Here is a 15,998-nt window from a genome sequence, read left to right as displayed (position 1 = left end):
GGCGGAGAGTTGGCAGATGAAGTTTCGTCCGGAAAAATGTGAGATAATGCATTTTGGAAGGTTTAATACAGGTGGGAAATATACAGTAAAGAACCCTTAAGAGCATTGTCAGGCAGAGGGATCTAGGTGTACAGGTCCACAGGTCCCTGAAAGTAGCACCGTAGGTGGAGAAGGTAGTCAAAAAGGCATACGGCATGCTTGCCTTCATCGGCCGGGGCATTGACTATAAAAATTGGCAAGTCATGCTGCAGCTGTATAGAACCTTAGTTAGGCCGCACTTGGAATATAGTGTTCAATTCTGGTCGCCACACTACCAGAAGAATGTGGAGTTTTTGGAGAGGGCACAGAACAGGTTTGTCAGGATGTTACCTTTTCTGGAGGGTATTAGCTATGGATAAACTCAGATTGTTTTCATAATTGGAACAAAGGGATGGCCTGATAGAAGTTTAGAAAATGATGAGTGGCATGGTCAGAGGGAATAGTCAGGCGCTTTTTCCCAGGGTGCAAAAGGGGACATAGCTTTAAGGTGCGAGGGGCAAAGTTTCAAGGAGATGTATGAGGCAAGCTTTTTATACAGAGGGTGGTGGGAGTGTGGAACGCGCTTCCGGAGAAGGTGGTGGAAGCAGATATGATAGCGACGTTTGAGGCATCTTGACAAATACATAAATAGGATGGGAATAGAGGGATACGACTCGGAAGTAGAGAAGGATTTAGTTTAGACAGTCTTCATGATCGGCACAGGCCTGGAGGGCTGAAGGGACTGTTCCTCTGCTGTACTACTCGTTGTTCTTTGGTAATATAATCTACAGCCATCTGGGAGCTTGGCATTCCCTCACCGTTACGCTATTAATTCTCTTTGCGTCTCAATTTAGATCCAAGTGCTCTCATCACATATTGTCTGGGATTCTAGTAGCTAAGTGAACCAAAAGTAATAGTACAATACATTCTACGAGACATTTAAAGGTTAACAAAATTATTTCTGTGGCTCACCAATGTAAGCAGCTATACCCTAGGAACGATGCCATGTGCTAAAATACTGTAATACCTTTTCCACAAGAGTGTCAGAAGATGAAATATATGATTGAATGTTGCTATCCTGATGTCTTAGTCAGTACTCGCTGTTCATTGGTGCACACCCAAAAATATGGCTGCCACAGAATATAAAAGCATGTATTAAAAGAATGATGTTTTTTCTTCTCTGGCTCTGAAGCATATGTAGAATACAATCTGTGAGTAGGGATGGATTTTCCATTATACTTTACCTAATATCTGCTGGGGTATCCTGCCCTGTTGTTACATAAAAACAGAAGGAAGTCATTCAGCATTCAAGCCTGTTCAATTGCATCATGGTTAATCTGAACACTCAAATCCATCTAGCTGCCTTTAATTTATATCCCTTGACAGATTAAACCTCAGTTTTGAAATATTCAATTGCTCCAGCGTCCACCGATTCAGGGGTCGAGATTTCCAGATTCCACTATCCTTTCGGAAAATAATTGCTTCCTGTTTTCACTCCTGTATGTCCTACCTCCAATGTTAAGATTGTCACCTTGTTGTGAATTCCCAACCAAATAAAATTGCTAATCTATTGTATAACTTCATCATTTTACGTACCTTAATTAAATCACTCCTCAACCATACAAACTCAATAAAACATACGTCCACACTTATGCAATCTGTCCTCATTACTTGACCCTTCAAAATTTGGTATCATCTGGTGAATTGATTCTTGTAAGCCTTTTAAAGCCAACATATATTCTTTGGACAGTGCCAAAAACTGATGGTGTCTGACAAAGGCTCCTGACAACCAAAGCATCACATCATAACTTTTGTATTTAGGTTCATTTGAGATAAATGACAGCATTCCAGTAGCCTCTGATTTGATTCATGTACCTGGGCATCAAAATCCTTTTCTTCCTTCATAGTTCCTAGCCTTCCACCAGAAGCAAAATATTTTGATTATATTCTTCTTGGATCTATACTTGGATCATACGTCCCCAAATTGAACTCTATTTCATAGAATTTATAGTGTTGAAGGAGGCCATTCGGCCCAATGGCTCTGCACCACCCTTTGGAAACAGCACCCTACTTAAGCCCATGCCTCCACCCTATCCCGTAATCAAATAACTCCACCTTACATTTTGGACACTAAGGGGCAATTTAACATGGCCAATCCACCTAACCTGCACATCTTTGGACTGTGGGAGGAAACCGGAGCACCTGGAGGAAACCCACGTAGACATGGGGAGAAAGTGCAAACTCCACACAGTCACCCTTTCCTACAGTATTTCCTACGTTGCGCTACCACCAAGAAAGCACAACAGTGCCTCTCCTTCCTCAGGAAACTAAGGAAATTCGGCATGTCCACATTGACCCTTACCAACTTTTACAGATGCACCATAGAAAGCATCCTATCAGGCTGCATCACAGCCTGGTATGGCAACTGCTCGGCCCAGGACCGCAAGAAACTTCAGAGAGTCGTGAACACCGCCCAGTCCATCACACGAACCTGCCTCCCATCCATTGACTCCATCTACACCTCCCGCTGCCTGGGGAAAGCGGGCAGCATAATCAAAGATCCCTCCCACCCAGCTTTCTCACTCTTCCAACTTCTTCCATCGGGCAGGAGATACAGAAGTCCGAGAACACGCACGAACAGACTCAAAAACAGCTTCTTCCCCACTGTCACCAGACTCCTAAATGACCCTCTTATGGATTGACCTCATTTACACTACATCCCTGTATGCTTCGTCCGATGCCAGTGCTTATGTAGTTACATTGTATCCCTTGTGTTGCCCCATTATGTATTTTCTTTTATTCCCTTTTCTTCTCATGTACTTAATGACCTGTTGAGCTGCTCGCAGAAAAATACTTTTCACTGTACCTCGGTACACGTGACAATAAACAAATCCAATCCAATCCAACCCTGCCCATGTTCCTTTGTTACTTTCTACTTCCACCTATGAGACATAATGCAGTATTTCTATAGAATTAAAGTTATGTTTTAAATCTCCAGATTTCACTATGGGCCTCCTGGCCAGACTCCAAATTTCGAGCTTTTGGAAAATTAATCCATTTGTAGCTGTCGCTTAAGTATACTATCCCACATCTAGTTCGACTTGTCCATCTCGTTACTTATCAGATCCAGCTCACCCAAGACAACAAACTGAAAATGATCATTATTTTATATGACTTTCTCCAGCAGCACAATCAACTCTCCTCCCATCCCACCAGACCCCATTCCTCCAGCACTGGACTGTCGGCATCGACAATGTCTTTATCCCACCATTGGTGGCAATGCCTTTAAGTCTCAGTCCCATGCTCTGAAATTCCCTCCTTAAATAGCTCTATGACTTGACCTCCTACTCCTCTCTGAGAAAATCCTTCAAAACTACCACCTCTTTCACCAATTTTTGGTCAGGCTTTCCTCACATTATTGTAAATTGTTTCACAGTTTTTCTTCCTCACTCACCCCCAAGTGTGACAAAAAAGACCAATTATTTCAATATACACTGCCAAGCATCAAACTCTCTCCAGCAGCTCACTCACAAATTACCCTTCCCTTCCCCTAAATGGAGAGAGAATGCAGAACTCAAACATTTAACTGAACATGCCCATTTAGCATTTTTGATCGTGTTACGTCTTCCCCAATTTTAAGGTACGAGCTGTACAATTCGCCTAGTTCCTGTTTTTGAAAATTTCACTTGATGTCAACATATTTGACGACAATTGATGACTAAACACAAGCAGTGATGACAATTTCCAATCTACATTCGTAGTGGCTCTGAAATCAATCAATACGATCCTAGCCTCATTTGCGAAAATGAAACATTTTAATTACTCACACTCCTATTTCATCAGAATTTGACAATGTTATGGGAAGACAATCAGGCAAAACAACCTTTTGAACTGACAAATTGAAAATATACTTCTGGCGGCCTGTCATTTTAATTCTCCATTTTGGTCTCACGCTGTTCTCTCTGTCCTTGGCCTGCTGCAGTGTTTCAGTGATGCTTGAGGAACAGTACCTCATCTTCTGAGTTGGAACTTTACAGCCTTCTGGACTCACCATTGATATCAACAAATATCAACAAACTCGACACCATTTTTTCCCTTTTCAACTTTCAGATTTTCCATTATTTTTGCTTTCTGACAGCAGTACAGCTCTAGGTGCATCACTTGTTTCTTTGGGTAGAGTTTCACACGTGATGTGTCAATCTGGCAGGTGGAGCCAGAAACGTCCAAGTTTCCCGGAGGCATCACTTAAGAATCACGATATAACGCAGGCTGGCCACTTAAGTGGCAGCCAGCATGAATTGCGGTTTCATTGGGTGAGCAGGGTCAGTGGGGGAAGGGATGGGTGCGTGGCAGGCATGGTGTCCAATGGAATCCCACCATCAGAGGCTGCAGAATGTCGGTCCACTGGAAAATACATCGTGAGCGAGGGGAGCTCGAGCAAGCAGCTAGCACCTTGTTTTTCCGGCGAGTGTCTACGAACCCTGGTGAAGGTTGTGACAGCCAGGAGGGACATCCTAAAACCCAAGGATGAGGCCACTCCACCTCAGCAAGAAGGTCTGGAAAGAGTTGACAGTTGAGGTCGATGGGCATGGCTGATCTGGTGTACCGGAATCCAACGCTGGAAAAGGTTCAATGATCTTCTGCACTTCGCATGGGTGAGCTCTGAATGGGTATTGTACAGTGTGGGGGAGTGAGAATCATAACATTTACAGTGCAGAATGAGGCCATTTGGCCCATCGAGTCTGCACCGGCTCTTGGAAAGAGCACCCAAGTCCATACCTCCATTCCCATAACCCAGTAACCCCAACTAACCTTTTTTGGACACGAAGGGCAATTTACCATGGCCAATCCATCTAACCTGCATATCTTTGGATTGTGGGAGGAAACCGGAGCACCCGGAGGAAACCCAAGCAGACACAGAGAGAACTTGCAGACTCCGCACAGACAGTGACCCAGCGGGGAATCGAACCTGGGACCCTGGAGCTGTGAAGCAACAGTGCTAACAACTGTGTTACCATGCTGCCCCAGAAGGGTATCTGTCTATAGTTGCGATGAAGTGTGTGGGTTATCTGAAGCCCTGGGTCTATCAAAGGGTCAGGTTTCCAAAGGGAAAATAACGTTCTCTAGCCTGTCGGCAGTGATCTGAGTGGGGAGGCAGCATGGGATTCCACTGAAGGTAGACAGTGCACTTACTGGCAGGAGAAACGTAGCCACAACAACCGGGAGAGAGCAGCCACTGGTGGTGAAGGTTCCAAAACTGGTGATCCTCACCAGCCATGAGCTGGGAGCCCTGGATCTCGAGTGCAAGTGAGGAGGGGGGGGGGGCATCAGGTCATAGCGAGGCTGGCATCTCGGAGAATGGAAAGGCCCCATTGAGCAGAATCAAGACAGGCTGAGAGTGAAAATGATGCATGGGCACCTCATCATTCAGAATTACCTCAGTATTGCGCTGGTCACTGAGGCACTTCACTGCTACCGAGAGCAATCCCGCCGGGCAACAGGTTTTGAAAATTGGCTCTGTGTGATATAAGTAATATTTCTCTCTACTTGTTTTCATCCCTCAGACACCCTCCTTTGAAAGTGGAGCAGGATGCCTTGAAAATGCATCAGTGGCACACCCTCATTCAGTACCCAGTACCAGCACAGATACTGGCACGTTGGCGGGCATTATCATGTCAGATGAGTTGGTAGTGCACAATAGTGAGGGCATATCATATTCACTGGAGCAGATGGTGGAGACAGGGAGTGCCCAAGCCGCTGACAGTCAGTAGAATGCTGGAAACCAGGATCATGCTGAGTCCGAGGGAGATGATGAGCCTCTTGAGTCATCAATCAGGCGGCAAATGTTGGATATCCAGCAGGATGCAGGGGGAATCTGGTGGAGATCCCTGAGGATATGCGTGCCATACTCTCTGTCATTAAGGAGTCCTTGAGGAGCATGAGCTCTGCAGTGACTCTCCTTGAGAGGCAGCTCCAGGTAAGCAATGAGGAGTTCCTGGGATTGCTAGTGGACCTGCAAGTCCTCACAAAGACACTTACCTCAAGAGGTCACTGTCAGTGTGGGAAAAGGATGCAGCAACCACTCTCTGTGATGGTGCCCATCCTTCTTTGGTGTGCAGACAGGTGAGCACACACCACACTATGGAAAAAGAGCTGGCTGTCTCTGGGGCCTCCTCTCATGGCACCCAGACAAGGGAAGCAGCTCCTCCACCTCCATGCCAGTCACTGTGCCATCCTCCAAGTCCGTGGTGACTGAGGAGTGCCCGGCCACATTGCTGAGCGCACCTTCCCAGGCAGTGCCTAGCTCAGGCAAGAGGATGACCACCAAGGTCTCTACAGCAACAGGGCACCAAAGTCAGCAAACAGCATCTAATGCTATTGTCAGTGACTGGGGGGGACCAGGATGTGACACCTGCAAAAGAAAGCTGAAGACACATTGAGCGCAATCAGGGCTCAGCACAGGATAGTTTTGTTTCCTTTTCCTTTCACTGTATACTGTCGATGACCCAACTGGATTTTTGTGCTTTGTTTTATGGTACTGTTCTCGCCATAAAATATTTATTGCTCACAAACATTGAGTGTCCTGTGTCCTCGATTGGTGTCAGCGTCACTAATGGCGGGTTATCAAACTGTAGATAAGTTTTTAAGGAATGCGAATGATCGTGTTCGGCATCCTGAGTATTGGTGCCTAACACACAGCAGCTGTACCTCGAAATCCCACTGCCATATAACACTCACCTGATCATTAATTGGCAGTGGGCAGGACTTCCGCCTGCCCTTGGGAGGAAGTCTTGCCCATTGGAGCTGTCGGCAAATTGGCCAACAGCTCTTCAACCCGGCCAGGCACAGAGCTGCAGTGGGCCTGGAGGTGGGAGCGTAGCAGTTGCCTCGAGGGGTGTGGGAGGGCGGCAGGGGGTGCGGTGCGATTGCAGCATCGGCAGATAGCCAACGGGGGAAGGGGGGTTATGGAGCTCTAACATCCTGGGGGAGTTTCTCCAACTCTGAGGGACATTTAGAGTAGGGAGCCCATCCCCCTTCTCACCCAAGATGGGGAAAGTTTTAACATCACTTTCCCACTCTACCCACACCTGCTCTTGTCAGCCTAAATCTTAGTAGTTGAATGGGTGGGTTTTCCCTCCTGAGGCACTGCCTGCCCAAGAGTGAAATTACATCTGGGTTTGGGTGAGCGGGTTCCCAAGAGGAATCCCATCCATTCAATTATACGCTCCCACCCATCTCAGGACCTGGTTTGGGAGGAGTGTAAAATTCTCCCTTATATTACGAAGGCAATGTGTTCATGGAATGATTAGATATGAGGTGTTTGAGATGGGTGGGAGGTCATGCCAGCCTAGCCGAAAAAACGCTGAAACGAAGCCTCCCTAGTGTTCGTGCCCCTGAAGGTTTCTGATTTTAGCCTCTTCGCCTCGCCTTCTGCCTGCCCGAGATACGCATCTGAGTTGATGTTGGTGTACTCGTCTAAGGCAGGTGCAGTGGGGACAGCATCTTCCTGGTTCAAAGATTCACTCCTGGGCAGCGAAATTATGAAGAGTGCAGCAGATTACCATAATGGATAACATTCACTCGGGAGGATACTTCAGGGTGCCCTCGGATTAGTCTGGGGCAGACCTCTGGTCCTCCCCACCTGTCTTGTATCCCTTGTGGATACATGGCAGCGGGTGCCTGACAGGCATCAGCAGCCATCTTGTCACCAATCAACCACCTGTCGAGGCAGTCTGGAACAGTGCACAGCCTTGGCACTTGCGAGTGATGCAGTATGTAGGCATCATGGGAGCAGCCAGGGTACCTTGCACAAACCTGTAGAATATGGGTTTTGTGGTCACAGATGATCTGAATGATCATGCGGTGAAACCCTTTGACAAAGGCACCTGGCTGCCCATCTGACATTTTGATGGCCACATGGGCGCAATCAATGGCTCCCTGGAAGCGGCGGAACCCTGCAATTGTGGCGAAGCCTCTGGCCTACTCAGCCTGGCTGACTTGGGACATCCTGAAATTTATGAATGTTCTCACCTGCCTGATTTGGGTGTCAATCACCAGCTTGACACAACTGTGTGTAGCTGACTGGGAAACTCCACCACGATCACCCACTGTGCCCTGGAATGATCCGGAGGCATAAATGCTTGGTGCCACAGTGAGCTTGAGAGCCACGGGCATTGGGCGTCCTCCCACACAATTGGAGGCTACCTCCAGCTCAATCATCTGGTAGATGGTTGTGGTGGCTTCCCTTGAAAGCTGCAGTCTCCTGTGGCACTGGACCACTATATTGCCAACCTCCTGTGGCACTGGACCACTATATTGCCAACCTCCTGTGGCACTGGATCACTATATTGCCAGCCTCCTGTGGCACTGGATCGCTATATTGCCCATGGTGTTGGACCACTGCCTGTACTGCCTGGCAGCTGGTTAGTGCTGTCTTCTGTGGGACGTCCTCTGTGTCCTCCTTATTGGCCCTGAACAACCTATACCTGCGCCTCTGCCCAAGGATGAGGCCTGCAACCACCTGGTCTCCTCTTTCGTTTACCCCTCTCCCCATCCTCCTTGCAGAGTAGAATATATTCACCTGCAGAGATACAAATGCGCAGAGGGTAACAGAGGGACCCAAATCACCAGTGTCTGAGGACAGCAGAGGTCTGAAAGCTCCACACTGATGAACACTTTACAGAAAACAGTCCCTCAATGCTCAAAAACACTTCCCACGACTCATAAATCCTCAACCTGCCTTTGCTCCAGCCTATTGTTCCCCTGCCCTTGGATGAGACAAGTGCAAAAATGGTTTGTCTGCCTGCCTGTGTTGCCTGTGTGATGACTTAAAAATTGCACGGGGCAACGTAATATGCCGGTCGATTGGCGAGATAATCCCTTCATAATTGTTGGTGGTTGAGCTGCCGATCTGTGCAGACTGAGATATTATGCAGGATAGTGCCATCTTCTGTAGCCCCTTGTGCCTTGGACACCCTGCTGGCCGCGCATCCCCTGTGCCCGCGCCTCCCCTCCCACAGGTCGCTCCATTGAACACTGCCCGTGTACACTTGGCCTTCTCACCTTTCTGTTCCTCTCTCCCTCCTTAGAGGAGGTTCCACCAGTGGACTAGATTATCTCCAATATCAGAGAAATCTGCCTGGTGACTGGATGGCTCCACATGGTATAAATCCTCCAGGCGCCTTAGAGACTCCAATGAATCCTGAAATGAAGGCTAGCAATGCAAAGTCTAATGCTAAAAGCAGAGACAAAGCTGTCAAGTTTCACTGAGCAACCAGCAGCGTACTATCTCCTAAACTCCTCACTACAATGCAAACGTTCAGACCCATTTTATCCCACCCATGGATGAAATCATGAAAAAAACGGATTGCTCACCTGTCCATTTTGTCAGCACTGCTGACTGCCACAGGCTTCTGCCAACCGTAATATTGCTCCAGTGTAGTCTGAAGTTGAGATGTGCGCCCAGCGTGTTCTCGCGCAACTTCACGTGGGGTTGGATTGAGCATGCGCCCATGTTTACAGGATAAGATTCAAGCTAGGGTTTCGATAAATCCTGCTTCACAATGATAATGCTTCTTTAAGACATAACTTACCAGTTTAATGTTTTACTCCTAAATGTTAAATATTGGTCAAAGTTTTCTGGCCGCTCACTGGCCGGCGGGATTCTATGGTCCTGCCGACAATGCACCCTTGTTGCCGTGATCGCCGGCGGCGTGGGGTGGCTTCATGGGAAATCCCATTGACAGCGGCAGGAGCAGAGAATCCAGCCGCCAGGAAACACACGGCTGGGGGTGCTGGGGAATCCAGCCCATTGTCTTTATTCCACTCTGAGGAGAAGCGTGCTTCCTGCACAATTCTGTAGCAGGTATGAGAAAAGCAGCTGTGGCAGGATGACATAGTGGTTAGCACTGCTGCCTCGCAGCACCAGCGACCCAGTTCAATTACGGCCTCGGTGTGGCATTATAGGTATTACAGTACCTGAGAGGCTAAAGTACCATTGGTAGAACCTGTATGCTTGCTATTGGCTAGAGTGTATAATAGCTCTGCCCTGATAGGCGGGGTATAAGAACCCGTGCCGTCCCAGCAGCCCTCATTCTGTACCTGAGCTGCTGGGGGAAACATCTAGCTTATTAAAGCCTTCAGTTGGACTACAACCTCGTTTTAGTGGTCATTGATCGTGCATCAATTCAATAAGCTAGATTTTTAAGAAGAAAGGATGGAGCTCCGAATCAAGCTGGAGTGTCTGCAACTCAGCCCCCACGCGGCGAACTCAGCGGCAATCTTTAAGCACAGGCTGGCGTGTTTTAAAGGGTGGCTCAAGACGGCAGAAAACGCACCCACGGGAGAGCAGAAACTGAACGTCCTGCACTCAAGGATGAGCCCGGAGATCTACACCCTCATCAAGGAAGCGGAAGACTTTGATGCAGCAATCGAGCTGCTAAAAGGACACTATATTCGCCCGGTAAACCAGGTCTACGCCTGGCATCTGCTTGCAACAAGATGACAAACCCCTGGAGAATCGTTGGAGGTATTCTACCGCGCACTCCTGGTGCTGGGCAGAAGCTGTGGCTGCCCGGAAGTTTCGGCGAGCGAACACACGGAACTCTTAGTCCGGGACGCTTTCGTGGCAGGTATGCCTTCATCACAAATCCGCCTGCGCCTGTTAGAGAAGGACACCCTGAGTCTTAGGGAGGCACGGGCCCTTGCAGGCTCCCTGGACGTGGCCTCCAGGAACGCCCGCGCCTACGTTCCCAACCGCGCAGTGGCCGACCCAGAGACTTCACGTGTTCCCCCGCAGGCCTGCGCTGCAAGGCGGCCTGGCAACCCCGAGGGGCCCCGCTGCTACTTTTGCGGGCAGGCCAAGCACCCCTGCCAGCGCTGCCCAGCCCGTGCATCCACCTGCAGGGGCTGCGGCAAAAAGGGCCATTTTTGGGGGGTATGTCAGGCCCAAGAGGTGGCCGTGGTCTCCAGCGGTGAATCAGGACCGCCACCACAAACTTCTCCACGGGCCCCGTGTGGCCAGCGGTCGCCACCACCCCCATATCCCAGGGCCACCTGCGGACCCCGGGCGCCGCCATCTTGTTCCACGGACGCCATGCGTGAGGGATGGGCGCCGCCATTTTGTGCACCCCCGGCCATGTGCGTCCAATGGGAGAAGCCATCTTGGATGAACCCCCAGGACCCCAGCTCGGCCGACCACACACTGCCTGAACAGAATTCCCAACTACTGCGATTGGCCTCGGTGACTCTGGATCAATCTCGACCTCAAACACTCTCAACCGCTACGACGACCGTTTTCATCAACGGGCACGAGATGCACGAGTTGTTTCCATTAGCAGGGGAGACTAGGACCCGGGGGCACAGCCTTCGAATAAAAGGGAGTCACTTTAGAACAGAGATGAGGAGACATTTCTTCAGCCAGAGAGTGGTGGGTCTGTGGAATTCATTGCCACAGAGGGCGGTGGAGGCCGGGACGTTGAGTGTCTTTAAGACAGAGGTTGGTAAATTCTTGATTTCTCGAGGAATTAAGGGCTATGGAGAGAGAGCGGGTAAATGGAGTTGAAATCAGCCACAATTGAATGGTGGAGTGGACACGATGGGCCGAATGGCCTTACTTCCGCTCCTAGGTCTTATGGTCTTATGGTCTTGCTTAATTGACTCTGGGAGCACGGAGACCTTCATACCCCGACACGGTAAGGCGCTGTTCCCTCCTCATCCACCCTGTTAATCAAAAAATCTCACTGGCCTCTGGTTCCCACTCAGTGGAGATAAAGGGGTTTTGTGCAGCAAACCTCACAGTCCAGGGAAGGGAGTTCATAAATTTCCGTCCCTATATCCTTCCCTACCTCTGCGCAGCTACACTCCTGGGTTTAGACCTCCAGTGTAACCTTCAAAGTCTGACCTTCCAATTCGGCGGCCCTATACTCCCCCTTACTGTCTGCGTCCTTGCGACCCTTAAGGTCGACCCAGCCTTCCCTGTTTGCGAACCGCACCCCGGATTGCAAACCCGTCGCCACCAGGAGCAGATGTTACAGTGCCCAGGACCAGATCTTTATTAGGTCAGTGGTCCAAAGGCTACTGAGGGAAGGGGGTCATTGAAGCCAGTAACAGCCCCTGGAGAGCTCAAGTAGTGGTGGGAAAGACCGGGTAGAAGCATAGGATGGTCATCGACTACAGTCAGATCATCAACAGGTCTACACAGCTGGACGTGTACCCTCTTCCCTGCATATCCAACCTGGTAAACAGGATCGCGCATTATAAGGTCTTCTCTACGGTGGACCTCAAGTCTGCCTACCACCAGCTCCCCATCCGCACTAGTGGCCGCAAATACACTGCCTTCGAGGCAGGCGGGTGGCTCTATCACTTCTTAAGGGTTCCCTTTGGTGTCATTAACTGGGTCTCGGTCTTCCAGCGCGAGATGGACTGAATGGTTGACCGGTACGGTTTACGGGCAACATTCCTGTATCTCAATAATGTCACCATCTGCGGCCATGACCAGCAGGACCACGACACCAACCTCCGAAAATTTCTCCAGACCGCTAAAATCCTTAACCTAATATACAATGAAGATAAATGCGTGTTTAGCACCGGCCGTCTAGCCATTCTCGGCTATGTAGTGCGCAATGGAGTTATAGACCCCGACCCTGAATGCATGCGCCCCCTTATGGAGTTCCCTCTCCCTCACTGCTCTAAGGCCCTAAAACGCTGCCTAGGGTTTTTTAGCTACTACGCCCAGTGGGTACCCAACTAGGCGGACAAGGCCCGTCCCCTGATCCAATCCACAGTTTTCCCCCTCGATAGTTTTCCACAGTCGATAGAGGCCCGCCAGGCCTTCAGCCGCATCAAAGCAGACATTGCAAAGGCCACGGTGCACACCATCGACGAGTCCCTCCCCTTCCAGGTCGAGAGTGATACGTCCGACGTAGCTCTGGAGGCAACCCTCAACCAAGCGGGCAGACCCGTGGCCTTCTTCTCCCGTACGCTCCATGCTTCCGAAGTCCGCCACTCCTCAGTCGAAAAGGAGGCCCAGGCCACAGTAGAAGCTGTGCGACATTGGAGGCATTACCTGGCCGGCAGGAGATTCACTCTTCTCACAGACCAACGGTCGGTTGCTTTCAAGTTCGATAATGCACAGCGGGGCAAGATAAAAAATGTTAAGATCTTGTGGTGGAGGATCGAACTCTCCACCTACAACTACGAGATCTTGTATCGTCCTGGAAAGCGAAATGAGCCTCCTGATGCCACCGCACAAGTGGAATGCCTCCGAGCCCTCCACGAGGACGCTGCCACCCGGGGGTCACTCGCTTTTTCCATTTCTACAAGACCCGCAACCTGCCCTACTCCATCGAGGAGGTCAGGACTGCCACCAGGGACTGCCAAATCTGCGCGGAGTGCAAACCGCACTTCTACCGGCCAGAGAGAGCACACTTGATAAAGGCTTCCCGTTCCTTTGAACGCCTCAGCATGGACTTCAAAGGCCCCCTCCCCTCCACCGACCGTAACACGTACTTCCTGAACGTGGTTGAGGGTCCCATTCACCATCCCCTGCCCTGACATGACCGCAACCACCGTCATCAAGGCCCTCCATAGCATCTTTGCACTGTTTGGGTTCCCTGCTTACATACACAGCGATAGGGGGTTCTCCTTTATGAGCGACGAACTGCGTCAATTCCTTTAAAAAAAAATTTTTTTTTTTAATTCTCCTCCTTTTTTACATTTTCTCCCACATTTCCATCCATCAACAATAAACAATAATCAGCAAGATATGTCAGTCCCCATAATAACAATGATCCCATCTACCCACCAACCCCCGAACCTCAACCCGCATGTTAACATAAACAAATGACAAAAAGGAATCAGGGATTACCCGGAGTCACCCTTAATCTTACACAGCTCCCCCCCTCCCCCCCTGCCCCCCAAACCCCCCACCCCCATCCCCCCACCGCAGGTCTCCAGCTCCTCCCGTCCACTGCCTCTTGTAAAACTCCTCCTCCCAACCTCGGTTCCTTCCCCCCAACTTTCCACCCCGGCTAGACCACTCGGACCCTGTTCTGCCAGGCTCCGATGGCCGCAGCCCCACCCCCCACCTCACTCCCGTTCACTGGCTGGCATTAAACCGGCCAGCGTGGAGGCCCCCGCCCGGGCCCCTTTCCCACTTGCCCGGCCCCAGGAAAGCCCAAATATCCCCTTTTAGCACACAAACCCCGCATATCCACCTACACCCCAAAGAACTCTCATTTCGAGTGAAAGTCCCGTCCCTTCCCTTGTCCAAATATATACCACATTGGCACCTTTAATCTCTACAACCGCGCGCAGTGATACAAAAAAGAAGAAAATACAGTCATGAGGTTACATCGGCACATGGCCATTCCCCAATTTGTCAGTTCTGCCACAGTCCTTCTGCTTTTGCAAACTCCTCCGCTGCTTCCGCCGTTCCAAAATAAAAGTTCCTGAGCTTATAAGTCACCCTCAGCTTCGCTGGATATACAATGCCACACCGCACCTTGCTAATGTACAGTGCCCTCTTCACCCGGTTGAAGGCAGCCCACCTCCTTGCCAGCTCCACCGTAAAGTCCTAGCATACACGTATACCAGCTCCAGCCCACTGCACCACCTGCTTCTGCTTGGCCCAGCTCAGGACCTTCTCCTTCACCCTGTACCTACGGAAGCACAGAGTCACTGCCCTTGGCGGCTCACTCGCCTTTGGTACAGGCCTCCACGACCGATGAGCCCGATCCAGTTCATATCGGGAGGGATCCTCCCCCTCCCCCAATAGTTTTGCCAGCATCGCGGCAAAATACTCAGTGGGCTTCGATCCTTCCAATCCTTCAGGCAGCCCAACAATCCTCAAATTCTGTCGCCTGAATCTGTTTTCCAGGTCTTCCATTTTTCCTCGCAGATCCTTGTTAGTATCCATCACCTTCCGCATCTCTTTCCCCATCGAGGCAAGTTGATCACCGTGCTGCAATAACGTCTCCTCCACTTCCTTCAGCGCCTCCCCTTGCTCTCGCACCTCCGCCACTGCGCTCGCCACCTCCGTCCTCACCGGGGAAACCGCCTCCTCCACCAGCGCACTCAAAACCTCCCTCATCGCCTTCCTCACCGTCTCCATGCATTTCGCAATCTGCGCCAACTGATTTTCAAATTCCGCAGCCATCACCTTAGTTATTTCTTCAGCCGTAAGCAGTGGGGCCTTCCCTGGTGCTCCGGCCTCCATTTTTCCTGGTGACCCCGCGGTGACCTTTCCACTCCCCGACGGACCTCCAGCTGTTCTTTTCTCCGGCCATTTTCTTGCTCACCCTCGACATTTTTCTTTGTTCCTTTTTTCCTCCTGTGCCTTCACTGTGCCTCCTCCGTGCCTTCTCCCTGCTTCTGCCGCCACCGTGGACCCTGGCACCGGGCTTAGAGCCCCGAAAATGCCGTTGCCGAACGGGAGCCCTCCATTGTGCGGCCGCCTCCCGCCCGCCGTCACTGGAAGTCGAACTGCGTCAATTCCTGCTCAGCAAGGGCATCGCCTCGAGCAGGACGACCAGTTACATCCCCCGGGGTAACGGACAGATAGAGAGGGAGAACGGAACGGTCTGGAAGACCGGCCTACTGGCCCTACGGTCCAGGAACCTCCCAGTCTCCCGCTGGCAAGAAGTCCTCCTGGATGCCCTCCACATCCGGTCACTACTTTGTACAACTACCAATCAGACACCTCACAAATGTCTCCTTGTCTTCCCTAGGAAGTCCTCCTCTGGGACCTCGCTCCCGACCTGGCTGGCAGCACCCGGACCCATCCTGCTCCGAAAACACGTGCGGGCACACAAGTCGGACCCGTTGGTCGAGAGGGTCCATCTGCTCCATGCTAACCCCCAATATGCCTACGTGGCGTACCCCGATGGCCGACAAGATACAGTCTCCCTACGGGACCTGGCGCCCGCCGGAACCACACGCACATTCCAGCCACCAGTCCCACCCTCCCTTCCACCGCAGCA

This window comes from Scyliorhinus torazame, chromosome 2, assembly GCF_047496885.1.
Source record: "Scyliorhinus torazame isolate Kashiwa2021f chromosome 2, sScyTor2.1, whole genome shotgun sequence".
In the NCBI taxonomy this organism is placed as follows: domain Eukaryota; kingdom Metazoa; phylum Chordata; class Chondrichthyes; order Carcharhiniformes; family Scyliorhinidae; genus Scyliorhinus; species Scyliorhinus torazame.
This window is presented reverse-complemented; position numbering follows the sequence as displayed.